Source organism: Epinephelus moara, chromosome 20, assembly GCF_006386435.1.
Source record: "Epinephelus moara isolate mb chromosome 20, YSFRI_EMoa_1.0, whole genome shotgun sequence".
NCBI lineage: Eukaryota > Metazoa > Chordata > Actinopteri > Perciformes > Serranidae > Epinephelus > Epinephelus moara.
In genome coordinates, this window is record NC_065525.1 from 15,844,835 (window position 1) to 15,858,139 (window position 13,305).

Genomic DNA, 13,305 nt, shown 5'->3' on the forward strand with positions numbered 1-13,305 from the left:
TCAATGGAAGCCCAGCGAGCTTCTGATGAGTCAACCACAGCAACAGACCTCCAGGCTAAACCCTAACCCTGACAGTTGAGGTACATCCAGCCGCTCGTGACGCAGCAGGAGCTGCCTTTGGAGGACTTCCTTCCATCTGTACCTTTCATCTAGCAGTGTGTTTCCAAATCCGCTATACTTTGTGAGGTTGTGGGGGGTCAGCGTTAGACAGGAACACACGCACTCTCTCTTGGAGACAGTCAGCAAGAGGTCAGGGTGACTCAGCTTCACTTTTTCCTCTACACATCCACAGTGCCTGACACAAATACAGCAGATGCTACTGATATTCAAAAATTGTGCTTTAAAGTCGAATCAGCCTCGTGCATTTCATGCAGGGAAGTTTCAGGGTATTTAGGATAGTGCATGAGTCCACGTCACACAAAAACTGCATTTTTCTGTCTCCATACAGGATGAAAGGGCGGGACAAAATACAAGGGGGTGTTTGACTATACTGAACATGGGCTAATATAGAAAGTAGGGGTGGGGGAAATTGACATCACATAATATTGCGATATTTTTTTGTGGCAATATTGTATCATCACACAGTGCCAAGAATAATTTTTTAATATGCAAATTATTAATATTACAAATACAAATTAAACTTTCGGTAGCCAACTGGAATAATAACATACGTTCTGCCGCAAAAAAAAACAAAACGGCTGAGGTAAGACGAACAGACTGAAAACGTTATCTTATTAAATAAAACAGATGTTGACAAAGGCTTTCTTTAGGAACATAATTCGCAGTTTTAAAAAAATGTAATAAATGATCACAATACTCAGCATATCGATACAAATTTAAAATCGCAATAGTATTGTATCACGACTTAAGTATCACAATAATATCGTATCATGGATCCTCTGGTGATTCCCACCCCTAATAGTAAAAAGTAAACTGAATTTTTTTTTGTTTCTGAAAACATTTAAAGCGAGAAATAGGCAATGCAGTAACAGAATCTTGAGTCATATTTGATTAGCGCTGCCTAGTTTGACCGCAATTCTCAAGCCTGTTTGACAGCGGCATTAAAGGCTCCTTGGCTCTGATTGTTGTTTTCTGTGCACCTCGGTCAGTTCTATCAAATGCCATTAGAGGCAGTAGTAAGAGGAGGAGGGACACAGACTATCCGTCACATCTACGTCTTTCAGAATATAGTCACAGTTTGAGCAAACATGACACAGTTATTTTCATAGAGGTTACCAACTGCAGCTTTAATCACCTGTAAAATCAAGATACATTATCACATTGGTATAAAAGTCCCATAAATCCCATATTGTCACAAAGTAGTCCTTACTATTGATTTTGTAGCATTGTCCACAATTGTCTAAAGTGCCTAGAGTTATCAGTGTAAACAGTGGAGCAACATCTCTGATGGTACTGTACACACTTCTATTTATTGTCATATCACCTACCCCTATGTTGTACCATGTTGTGATCATTTCATTTAAAAATGTAGTTTTCAGCCTCTTGTATACACTTCATCGGTACTGAAGGACATAAAAAGTAATGAGATTTTTTTAACAGAGATTTTACAGTTTAATTTATATTCAGTTCAATAAATTAGATTCAATGCTGTAGTGAAGCCCGTTCACAAAACTGCAAATGTCAGACCAACACAAAACTGTCCTTGCATCTAAGTTAACAACCAGACCACAGCCTTCTCCAATTCTTTCTTGTGCTGAGTCAGCCACCAAGCAAACATCCTCCTCCTTCTCTGCTCCACATCCTGATCTCTTAAAGAGGGAAACTGTGAGTTATGATAACACATGTGGCTCTACGGAGGCAGCACATCCCAATTAACGTCTGCCTGGGCTGCTACACCCTGTAACCTCAGAGAAGATGTCTAAAATCTGGACGGGTGAAACGCAACAAGGGTCAATATCAGTGATCAATAGAACAAATGCTCCATCAGTCTACAGAGACAAGATAAGAGTCTTGGTCCTGTCAGGTCAGGACCTTACCGCTCCACTAAGCCACAGACGGACTCTTGCTGCTGTGTGTTGATATACGGTTCAATCTGGGTCAGCTGGAATAATACGGTATTGTTACTGCTGTTGAAGTCAGCGCACAAATCACTCAACACCAAAAACAGACCCATCAAATGAAGGCATGCATCAGTAAGAGAGCCTGAGCGTGACTCATGACATGATGCCAAACTTGTACAACACAAAGGACCTCCGGGCACAAATCAGGTGCATCACAACAACATCCCTCAGACTCTTAAAGCAGCAGCAGCAGCATCACAGATTGTCTACTTCCTTGCCTGGAACATAATGCATAATTCAGTTTGTGACTCAGATGACAGTATGAAAACAAGATGCTAAATTAAATACCCACACACCAGAGAGAGAAGACATCCAAAAACTGAAAGCAGACATTGTCAAGGTCACAACTGGAGACTTTGCCACATTGCTTCTAATAGATACAGAGCCCAGACAAATATATTGTACTGTAGTGGCTTCTAACTACTTTTGTGGTAGTACACTATTATGCAAAGTATATTTTATAAAATATAATGTTAAAAGCAATGTATGGGGTTGCAGAAATGTTCCATATAAAGAGAAGACATAACTTAACCCATAACAGGTTTTCTCTCATGAGAGTCGAATTATGTAGATATGATTAACATATTTCCAGTTCAGTTATGACTGTGTTATTACAAAAAACATGTTGTCAAAGGTGCTCTTGACTAATTTAGATGTCAAGCTGTTTGAATGAGGCATATCTGTATCATATGTGCCTATGCCTATTCAGTCAAAGGCATCTGGTATTGCCAATAAAATAAAGCCAGACTTCAGGGGGGGGGAAAGGTTTTAAACTACACTATATGCCCAAGATATTTCAATATGACTGATTGGTGGTAAACATTGCCACCATGCACCACATTCCACAGGCTAAGTTATCCCTTCCGATCTCTAACAGGCTGATTGCTAAACTGAATTAAAACCGGGATTGGCACAGAGGACCACTGATGCACCATCACAGCAACGTGCATGTACAATGCAGATAAAAAAATGTCAGATTTATTAGAGGACCTCGCAGTTAAATCGTTAGCTGCTCTGTTAAAACCAGCAGACCGTGACATTCCCAAACGTGCAGAGGTGCAGTCCGCGGATCCCAGGGTAACGTTACAAAATGCACCGTGTTTGTCAGGCGGTCGGGAGCAACGTCTCCTCTTACCTCTGAATCCTGTGTGTTTATAATCCACTCGTTTACGGCGGGGATGAATCCATGTCCGTGTGTAGATCTAGATTTCCCAGTAGAATCCACAGCAGCGGTGTGTTTTTTGAGTGGGTAATGCTGGGTAAGGCCAGAGCAAGGAGCTACACAGCAGAGGAGAAGGCGCAACTTGAAACTGACAGAGAGGGATCGGTCGGAACCATAACCGTGACAAGGAGGGGGGAGAGAGCGAGTCTAAAAATAACAACACGTCGCCGAAACATCGCAAGTTTATTAATTTCACTGTAACTCGTTGTAAAAAACAATTTTAGTACGTTATGAGGTGGTATATCAAGAGGAAACTGTGTTACACCAGAATGTATCCGGATTTATTTCACATTTCAAGGTGAGAGCCCCCCCCACTACTCGTTAAAGTGAGCCTGCGTGTTTTAACTCAGTTTAATCCGATTGGTCTCTTCCAACGTGACGCAGCAGCGCCGCTGCCTTCACATGGTGTCAGAAACATTAGAACTGGTTTACACAACAGGGAAAGGCGGGCGGGATTTTACATGATAGCTGAATTATTGATACATTTACATTCATTCCAAAGTGCTCCTTGATACCTTGTGTGTGACTGTGCACCCTTTGTAAATATGCCTTGACATGAAACATTCAGACAGGTTAATATCAACAACTTATGGCTTTATAACAAGCTCTCTGGTAAATTATTAGGCTATTAGTGATAACAATAACTGCACAGAACAATTAATCAGTAAGAATATAAACGCTACAAAAATAGTGTTTACTTAAAGGGGGACTACACCCATTTTCATAATTATTGCATGTTATTCCTATGGTCTAAAACAGTCCAAAAGTAGTGGTAAACATGAGCAACTCTCTCCCAAATCCCAACACTAGGGTGCTAAAACTCAAATGTGTGATGTCATAGGGTATAAAGCCTGGAGCTGCTCCATAAACGACGAATTGGGAAATATATTCTAGCTGACACTGAGAGCACTCGGGGGAATGCTCTGAATAAATGGCTGCATTTTCTGTCTCACAACTGGGAACATTTCAATAGAATAAAGCTCATTGGGGTATAAAATAAAAAGCTAACACTATGTAGGTGCACAAAGTCTCCCATTCATTGTCTGTGGAGCAGCTCCAGACTTTATACCTGATGACATCACAAGTTTGAGACTTACTTCTCTGCTTTCTGGCTTTTACAGAGTAGCCCATGTGCATTAATACTGATCGAACTTTCCAAGGCCGTAGAAATAACATATTGGAATTTTAAGTTTAGGCGGAGTTACCCTTTAAATGTACAAATCTCTTATCTTTAGTCATGTTGGGATTAAATTTAAAAGCAATGCATGGGTTCCAAAGTCTACAGTGTTGCTGATTTGCGAAGTTGTCAGAGTAATTAAAGGAGCACAGTGTTTTTGGCACCCATCAATATGACATGGCCTCAGAAAAACAAGTATAGGCAGCATTGAGAAAGAGGATAAGTCATTTTATTATTTGCGTGACATAAAGTCATGGTCGTAATTCCCCAGTCTAAATCAGTCCGTTATGCCTGTCTTCATGCATCTCTTCCACCGTATGGAATCTTGAAAAATATAATTCCAGCTGAATTCCAAAGCCCATTTGTTTATTTTCTAACAAAGCATAGACATGGATTGTGCCGTGGTTTCAGAGCGGCTGAAGTTTGCCTTAGTGGAAAACCACTTAAGATTGCAACTTGGGAAAATTATAAGTTTTAAACAATCGCTTTCAAATGGCAGGACATCACATGGAAAACAGTATGGTGAGTCTCTGGCTGCTTCCCACGGACAGAACTATGCATCACTGATACGCTGCTTTGTTCTGTCTCAATCACAACACAATCCAAGACTTATGCTCATAATGAAGACACATATTGTACACATCAGTGATGGAGCAATGCGCACAGCCAATCCAAAGAACCTATTAAAAGCTGTAATGATTATCCTAAGCGCCTTGGCTGATTCAAAGGAAAGGTCAATGACATGCAGGCCCTTTGTAAAACCCATTCAACTATCAAAGTCACTGCTTGATTCACAGGCTAGCAAACACAGAGACATCTCAAAACATGACCACTTAAGATACAAGTCACCCACTTTGATCAGACGCAGACTTTAATCTATACTCTCTACTGACTATCCCTTTACTATCAGCTCTCTGCATATTACAGACACGGTCTCTCCCTCTTGAGCATCCAGCAAGGCAGACACCCTCCTGTCACCTCCTGTCACTGGACAGATAGGCCTGTGTGGCTGGTTTTTCAGAGACACACAGCGTTTGTAATCCCTCAGAAAGATGTTGTGCAAACTTCAACTTGAGGACAGCCACGTGGAGGGATCAGTGTTACTTTATTTTTGTTCATTCAACATTTGACAAGGGATTTACAAAGTCTGTGCTGCCTATATTTGTATGATGGATGAGGCAAAAGGAATATTTAATGACATTGTAGATAAGATAGAGGTACAGGAATATGAACTGAAATAGGCACAACATAAAGCGGATAGGTCATACAGTGCTGTGCTGCCCTTTCACAGGCTTTGGTAGAGAATGAAATAATCATTAGTGCAGCTCAAGACCTGCTTATTACGAGGGTTATGTAATGCTGTCTTTTAGAGTGGTTAAAAACACGTTCAACTTCTCACGTCGTCATGTAGCATACATGAATTTCAACTCTGTGCTGCTGCATACCTGTAGAAGTGCATTTTTTGCAACTCAAAACAAGGATTTCATAACCTTATTAAAGAAATGAATGAGTCATTGAGTTGAAAGTTGGAAAACAATTTCTGCGGCTCAGGTTATGTGTGTTTTAAAAATGTAGCTCTTATGTAATTGCAAACACTAACATTGCGTCATGTCTCTCACTGTGATACTAATATGAGGTTTAAACTTAACCTAATTAAGAACAGCAACATTTTGACTGCAAGAGAACTCGCAGCCAGGAAAGCTTACTGTCTCCACCACCACAAGGATGTTCCACATATGAAGTCTCCAATCAGAACAAGCTGTCCTAGTTGGATTTGCACGGATTTGCTAATTAAACAAACCACAGGGGGACGCAGGATGTCAACCGGGTCTGCTTGTGTGAAAATGAGAGTGAAGAGAAGAAGGAAGAGTAGCACTGAAGGGAGGGGAAAAAAGGGACTGGGATCAGGAGTCAGGAGCAGGATGGCTCAATGCCGGATCACAATACATCAGAAAGAGTTTCGCCACATCATGAAACTGCCTCTAATTGCGCTGAGCACCTCGGTTCCCACCACGCCTCTGTTCACCAACAGAGGTTTGTCATCAGCCATTGACTGAGGATCAGTGGACGCTGGCTGAGGCATGCAGACAAAGGGCTGTCTAGCTAAGGTGAGGCAGGCTGAGCACATTCCAAACATAACAAAGGACTTACACATGATGTCATGCCTGAAATCTTCAAAGGCATCTGCCATATCACATTATCAAATACAGATGACAATAGACTGCAGCAAATCTCCACTCATCCACCTGTGATGGAGCTGATGAGGGAGGATAATAAAGGAGAAGCACTTACTGTACAGAGGGAAGACAGGCACAAGGTATTCCTCTGGCTGGGATTTGTTCTCTTTCTGTTTTCCTCCCTCCCTTTTTCCCCGTGTCTCCTCCCGCCTTCTCCCTCCTTTCTTCTCACCACAGCAAGATGCTGCCTGGACCACTGCTCGTTGTCATGGCAACCGAGACTGGGGGGGATTCTCACGTGACCGTCTCTCCCTGGGCCCTGATTGGTCTGACGCATAAAGAGGAAGGAGGGAGGGAGGGATGGGGGCTGGTGGGGAGGTGATGTCACACGCCAACCGGTTCACAAATGGGAGGGATCCTCACTCAGGCCGCCTGCAAGCACACACAGACACAATGGGCGTCTTTTTAAAGGTGGGGCTGAGCTGAAGTGGAGCTATCAGATGCTCAAGGATGATTCTACTTGACTGAGCGACTTATAGGACTTTTGTCTTGACCTCAGATTGCGCTCATCTGCAGTGCTGCCAGAAAAGCGCACTCCAAACTACCAGGGGCCCAGAATGCAAAAATAACACAAGTGCTACAGGACATACGGGAGCACCCATATGTGGCAGCTTGACCTGCTGGCCCACCACACTTCAACGTCTCCTACAGTGGCTGCAGAGAGCTATTTATAGCACTGCAGAAACCAGACAGATGCATAACTGCTACTATTCACTCAGTAACATGCAAAGGCAAACATTCAGTGAAACAATGGAAGCTTCGGTCACCGAGACCTACAATCTAGACGACTGCTGTTTCTGCTCCTGCTGATAACAAGTAAATGACCTAAATGTATTTCCTGTATTAAGAAATTACATAAATACCGCACACTTAGTTTTGCTTGTAGCTTGGAATGCGATAAAAATACAAAAACTAACACAGCACCATGGGCATGTGCTGAACAAGCCTATGTGCCGTAATGACATAATGATACGCGCCCTGCTGTCATACATTTTACAAGCATTTTACAGACTTGAAAGCTGAGGAAAAACTTGGCACCAGAGCTGCAGCAATGAAAGCAGCATTTAGCTGTTGAGTGAAAGGAGAAAAAAAAAGCTTTCCATGTTCATCAAGGCAGGAAAAGATTTCAAAAAGAGAACTGGGGTGTTTTACATCCCATTTAAGGGAAAGTAGGTCTCTGTCAATTTCACGCTCATTCCCAACGCTGACATGAGTAATCATGGTCCAGGCTTGTTGTCCAGACTGTTGTGTAACGGGCTGGGATTGGTCCAGTTCTGCCAGAGATGAGAAATGATCTTGTTCTGGTGGAATCTGATGTTGGTTTTCCTAAGCTGATGTAGTGTATTGCCTTTGCAAGGTATTGAGCAACTCAAAAATATTTCTCACTAATCCCGAGTAGACACACTTCTAAATGATGGTGGCCATCTGGGTTTTTTTTTTTTTTTTGTCTTTATTTTTGCCCATTTTGTTTTTACAGTGTGAATTTAGAGAGGTGTTTTTGTGTGTGAAACCGTAATTTCCTTAAGGATAAAAATAGATATGGACATCTGGGCACTTTGCTCAGTAGGACATGGACAAAGATCCAGACACCTGCCAGCTATGGGCGTGTCATTACACTCAGCTCACACCTTTCTCTGGCCTGTATTTTTACACATTTTTTAACACAATAAACCAAAAATACAGAATTATATGGAATTAAATGGGAAACTAAACCAAAAATTCTCCTTCTAAATAACATTTTTAAAATTTTAAAAACCTACAAAGTGTGTCAAATGCCTATTTCCACTGTGCATATAAAACAAGTAACAGTATCTTTAACATCCAGAATTCCATTTGCTTTTGATTATTCTTTCATCCCTTACTACTGTGGTACAGACACTGTCTGATCTGATCAGAAATGTAGCTCAGACACTGCACTCCAAAGGAGACCAGACCTATGCATTATGCAGCCATTTTTTTCTAATGCTATATCTGGACAGTGAGCGTCATTAATAAAACATGCGCCGCTGTCTCCAAAGCCATCTGTTTCTTTACATCCGGCAGGAAATGCACACATAAAGGTGTTATTCACGCTAATTAGGAAATATATATTTAATAAAACTCAATAATGCTAGACTTTCTGAGGTCACATGCTGTCCTCATTCCCATGTAGGACACTTTATAGTGTCTATGTCTTTTGCTCAGTGTGATAAGAGGGAGACAGATATTTGTATGTACGCTTGTATGTAAAGCTCTGTAAAACCTCGCTGAACTGACAAACTCAACCAAACTCAGCTAAACTAAAAAATAATATGATCTTACACAGTTTTATACACACATTTCCCATGCAGTAAATACTACATTAAGTCTTGCTGGATAGAACAGTGTCTACATGTTTGTGCCTGCATGTGTACATGGTGCTGAGTTATGACACACTGTCGGTTTAAGCAGATCTCTGACAGGACTGACTCACCATGTAAGCACATAGGTCACAGTTAATGAATCCCAGACACAGAGAATATTGTGTCAGTGAGTATTTTATATTGTGGCTGTCACTTTTTTTCCCCCCAATTCTGTCAAATCTTATGCACATATTCTCTCTCTGCCCTCTCACTCCTCCTGTGAGCCCGACTAGGTGGAGGGGATGATGGGAGCACTGATACTAATAGCTGGTATCATCATGTTCATGGCCTGCCATCAGTAACCTGTTATGGGCCAGTGAGCACTGGGCTGCAGAGGAGGAAAGAGAGACAGAGCAGGGGTGCTGCAGAGCAGTGTTACTCCTTGAGCATGTAACACTTTCCATTTGTGAATATTATTCCTGCTAAAAAATGTAACAGCACATAAAAACTGAAATCTGACAGTAAAATAATATTTGAGTAAAACAAGTATGAATAAAACAAGGGCAAATTGCTTGCCCTCTGAAATCAAGACAAAATGTCAAAAAGACTATACTTACACAGATTAGGCTCAATATATAAGCATTCATTCTTATTGTCTAACCTGAGAAAAATAATGTTAAAACTACTTGGAAACTTTGATTTTTATTCACTTTATTTACTTTTACTTTACTTACAAATGTTTCAGAAGAGGTAATTATTGGCCAATCTTTGGGATCTTAAAATTTCATTAGACATAAATAAAACAGCACAACAACATCCACTTAACAACACCCGACTGTCCAAATGTCAAACAACACTAGAGTCTGCAGCCACGCCAGCAGTTCAGTGAAGCTCGTCATAGTCACAGCCGTGCTTCGAGATAAATGCTAACACCAGCAACTTGTACACAGTGACAATGCTAACATGCTGATGTCAGTGGCATATTTTTAATAGGGGTGGCTAATGGGGACACTAAATGTCTTTAGGTGGCACAAAAAATCTTTCCATAAGTGAATTTCTTGTGAATGCTTATGTAATGCAATTTATTGTTCTTAAATTAGGCTGGTTGTCGTTTCACTGAAACAGACATACAGCTTTAATTTGAAGGAGTATATTGATTGTAAGGAACAAAACATTTACTGGGAACAAGCCTTCTCAAGAGTAAAGGCAGATTTATACCTGTGCATCAGCTCTATGCAGAGCCTACACTGCAGCCTGTGCAAGTGGCCTACGCTGTTGCAAGCATTTATACTTGTGCGGTGGTGTGTCTGTGTCACTCTGCAGTTACACCTCTAAAACACTAGTCAGCGGTGGGGTTTCTGTGAAGTGCTGTAAAGTTTAGTTGCTTCAAAAAACACCCAAAACACATTAAATGCAACAATTTCAAACACAAGTACAGAAATAAGCTTCACTAGCCTATAACTTGCAGCATTCACAGACAAAGCACTTGTCTTTTGCTGGAAACATTTCACATTGTATAAATTAACCTAGCGGCTAACAGACTTTTCCTCTACTCACATGAAGCCACAGACAACAGCAACATTTAACAAAGGTAACGTTGTAAAACACGGCTCGATTACAACTCACAAGATTCACTGACAAAACAACTGTCTTATACTAAACAGGTTTTCCAAACAAATACAACCTGCTAACGTTATTAGCACAAGCCTATGGCTTTTTACATTGTATAAATTAGCCTAGCGACTAGCAGAGATTTCCTCTACTCATTTGAAGCCAGGATAAATCACACACATGCATTAAAATGCTATTTTGTGGAGGCTTTATTGTCTTCACAATTTATTGTTTCTTATCTGTGAAATTAATGGCTTGTAGCTTACAAACATAGACAGGAAGTTTGCGTCACTGCGACGTGCAGTTACATTTCTGGGAAGGTGCACATCATGCTACGGTGAAGGTTACACTGTAGCCATAGGTACGGCATCAATTCGACGCAAAAGTATAAATCCCACTTAATAAAGGAGACTCGTGGGTACCCATTAGACCCATTTTCATACAAATATCTTGATGTGAGAGTTTAAGAAACCCCTTTGAAAATGGCTATGCCAGTTGTTTCCTTGCCAAAATTTTGCCTGACTTTGGAGCATTCTTTATCCCCCTTTTCGACAAACTATGCTGACATGATCGGTATTGATGAATGACTTAGGTTGTCCAGTTTCACAAGATACCACTCCCTTCAATCTTCAGCCACAGCCTTATAACCCCTCACCGGCTGATGTTACATAATATAATGTTTATCTCAAACATTGTATGGTGAGTTAGCATGCTAACATTTGCTAATTAGCACTAAACAAAAAGCACAGCTGAGGCTTATGGATATTTCACAGGGCAAGAGAAAACTTTGGGGTTGAAAAAAGTCATTAGTATTGATACTATGGGGAGTATAAATGTCAACTCATCCCGCTGGTGTTAAGACATTACAGTCTGGGGCAAGGTGGTTTTCTTGCTGCTTAGTCATTAGTGTAAGACACAGGATTAGTGGATGATGCAAAGCAACCATGTCGCACTGAAACACACGTATAATGGAAAACACACACAACAGCAGTACTTGCTGAGGAAGCTAGCTGCTCACGAGTATATAAATATGACATCTGAATTTCCAGTAAACCTACAGCAAAGCCAGATCACTGAGGCAGGCAGAATGTGTGCAGCTTTTAAACACAAACACAACATGAACCCGCTCAGTCCAAATAAGTGATATTTGGAAAAGGTCTTCCCAGAATCACATCAGTATTTTAGGTAACATGAATCCAGCCAGTGCTGTAACTTGAACATTTAATTTCCTCCAGAACGATGAGTGCTAACCCTGTGCAAACACCAAGTAAATCAGCTCCAGTCAGCTGCCCCTGAGCGTGATGGATAGAGGGAGGAAAGAGGAGAAGGAGAGGTGTTATGTGTGTGTGTTGGTAGGGGGGTCCAACAGAGGAATCAAAGCCAATGAATAAAAGCAACTGAGTGAAAACTAAAGACAGAGGAGAGAAAGGGCAGACAGTGAGGTCAGATTTCAGGAGGTCTGGCTGTGTCTGTGGTCAGTCTGAGCCAGTCTAAATTTAACTGTATGTGTTTAGGAGACCTCAAACCAGGGCTGTGTGAGGACTGAAACAGCAGCAGTGGTCAGGGTGCGGCCACACACTGGACTCATTTCTCACACTGCTTGCCGTTAACTGTGTCCATGAACTGCCAGCACGGTAGGCTGTAAATTCAACCTTCCTTAGAAGCTAAAAGGGTCAAAAGTCAAGGCTGTGACCCGTTGTCCCTGACCTTCTCATGATCCATAGCAACACAGGCGCTACTGGCCTACATATAGCTGTGACCGTAATGACTCTGGGTGTTAAAGGGTTAAAGGTAAACTATGTCTGTATTGGACTGACTCTGAGTGGTTCCCATGTTGATTAGTAAAGGTGTCCAAATAAAATATTCCTTTTCCTTTCCACATTATTTCTTATGAGTGAGGTTGCTAGTTACTTTATCTTTGAACCCAACAGGGAAAAAAAAAAAAAAAAAGAATATTTTAAAGGGTCATTTCACCCAATTACAAAACAAATCTCACTTGGTAAATAGGCATGCAGAAAGGTTGCAAAGTGTTTAGAATATCTGCACATTTTTACTGCTTCCACTCTCAATACAAAAGGAGTTAACAAATTTTTTTTTCGTATGTTCGAAGCACTGAAAAAGTAGGTTAATTTAAACAAGATTAAGGGTCATCAAGCTAGCAGCTCTGTAAGGCTGTACTTAGGCTAGGTTCTTTGAGCAAACTGCTAAACATCTGCAGGTAATTGTCTACCATTGTCACAATCTCGGTTTAGCATGCTAACATGCTAATATTTGACACTTAGCTCTACTTAACACTAGCTATGTTTCCATCCAAAAGTGATTCGAATCATTGGGAAATGCATATTAAAAGAAATACGAATCCTGCGTGTTTCCATTAAATGTACGGACTTTGGTGAAAACTACAAACTCGCGCGAGTTTTCCGCAGAACCGGAAAGAAAACAAGTCTGGCATTCTTCTTCTTCTACATTTTCTGGCGGTTGGCAACCAGCTTGTAAATGCATTACCGGAGTGTGGATATCACCATGGAGAGAGGTGCGCTACGTCAGACTTAATTCAAACATAACTGTTTCCATCCCCTGTTTTGCGAATCAACATTTTTTCGAATCAACCAAAACCCGGCTAAAGCGAGTGTATTTTAGTTTGTGCGAATCAGGG

At 41.1% G+C, this 13,305-nt stretch overlaps 1 protein-coding gene across 14 annotated transcripts in view; it reads right to left on the reverse strand.

The window, feature by feature from the left end:
• Window positions 1-3,372, reverse strand: part of mical3a (microtubule associated monooxygenase, calponin and LIM domain containing 3a) — an 81,267-nt gene extending 77,895 nt beyond the window's left edge. For all 14 annotated transcript variants that reach the window (XM_050072356.1, XM_050072353.1, XM_050072340.1 and 11 more), the window contains exon 1: window positions 3,217-3,372. The gene's annotated coding sequence lies outside the window, so the exon portion shown is untranslated. The remainder of the gene's footprint in view (window positions 1-3,216) is intronic.
• Between the last annotated feature and the right edge of the window lie 9,933 nt (window positions 3,373-13,305).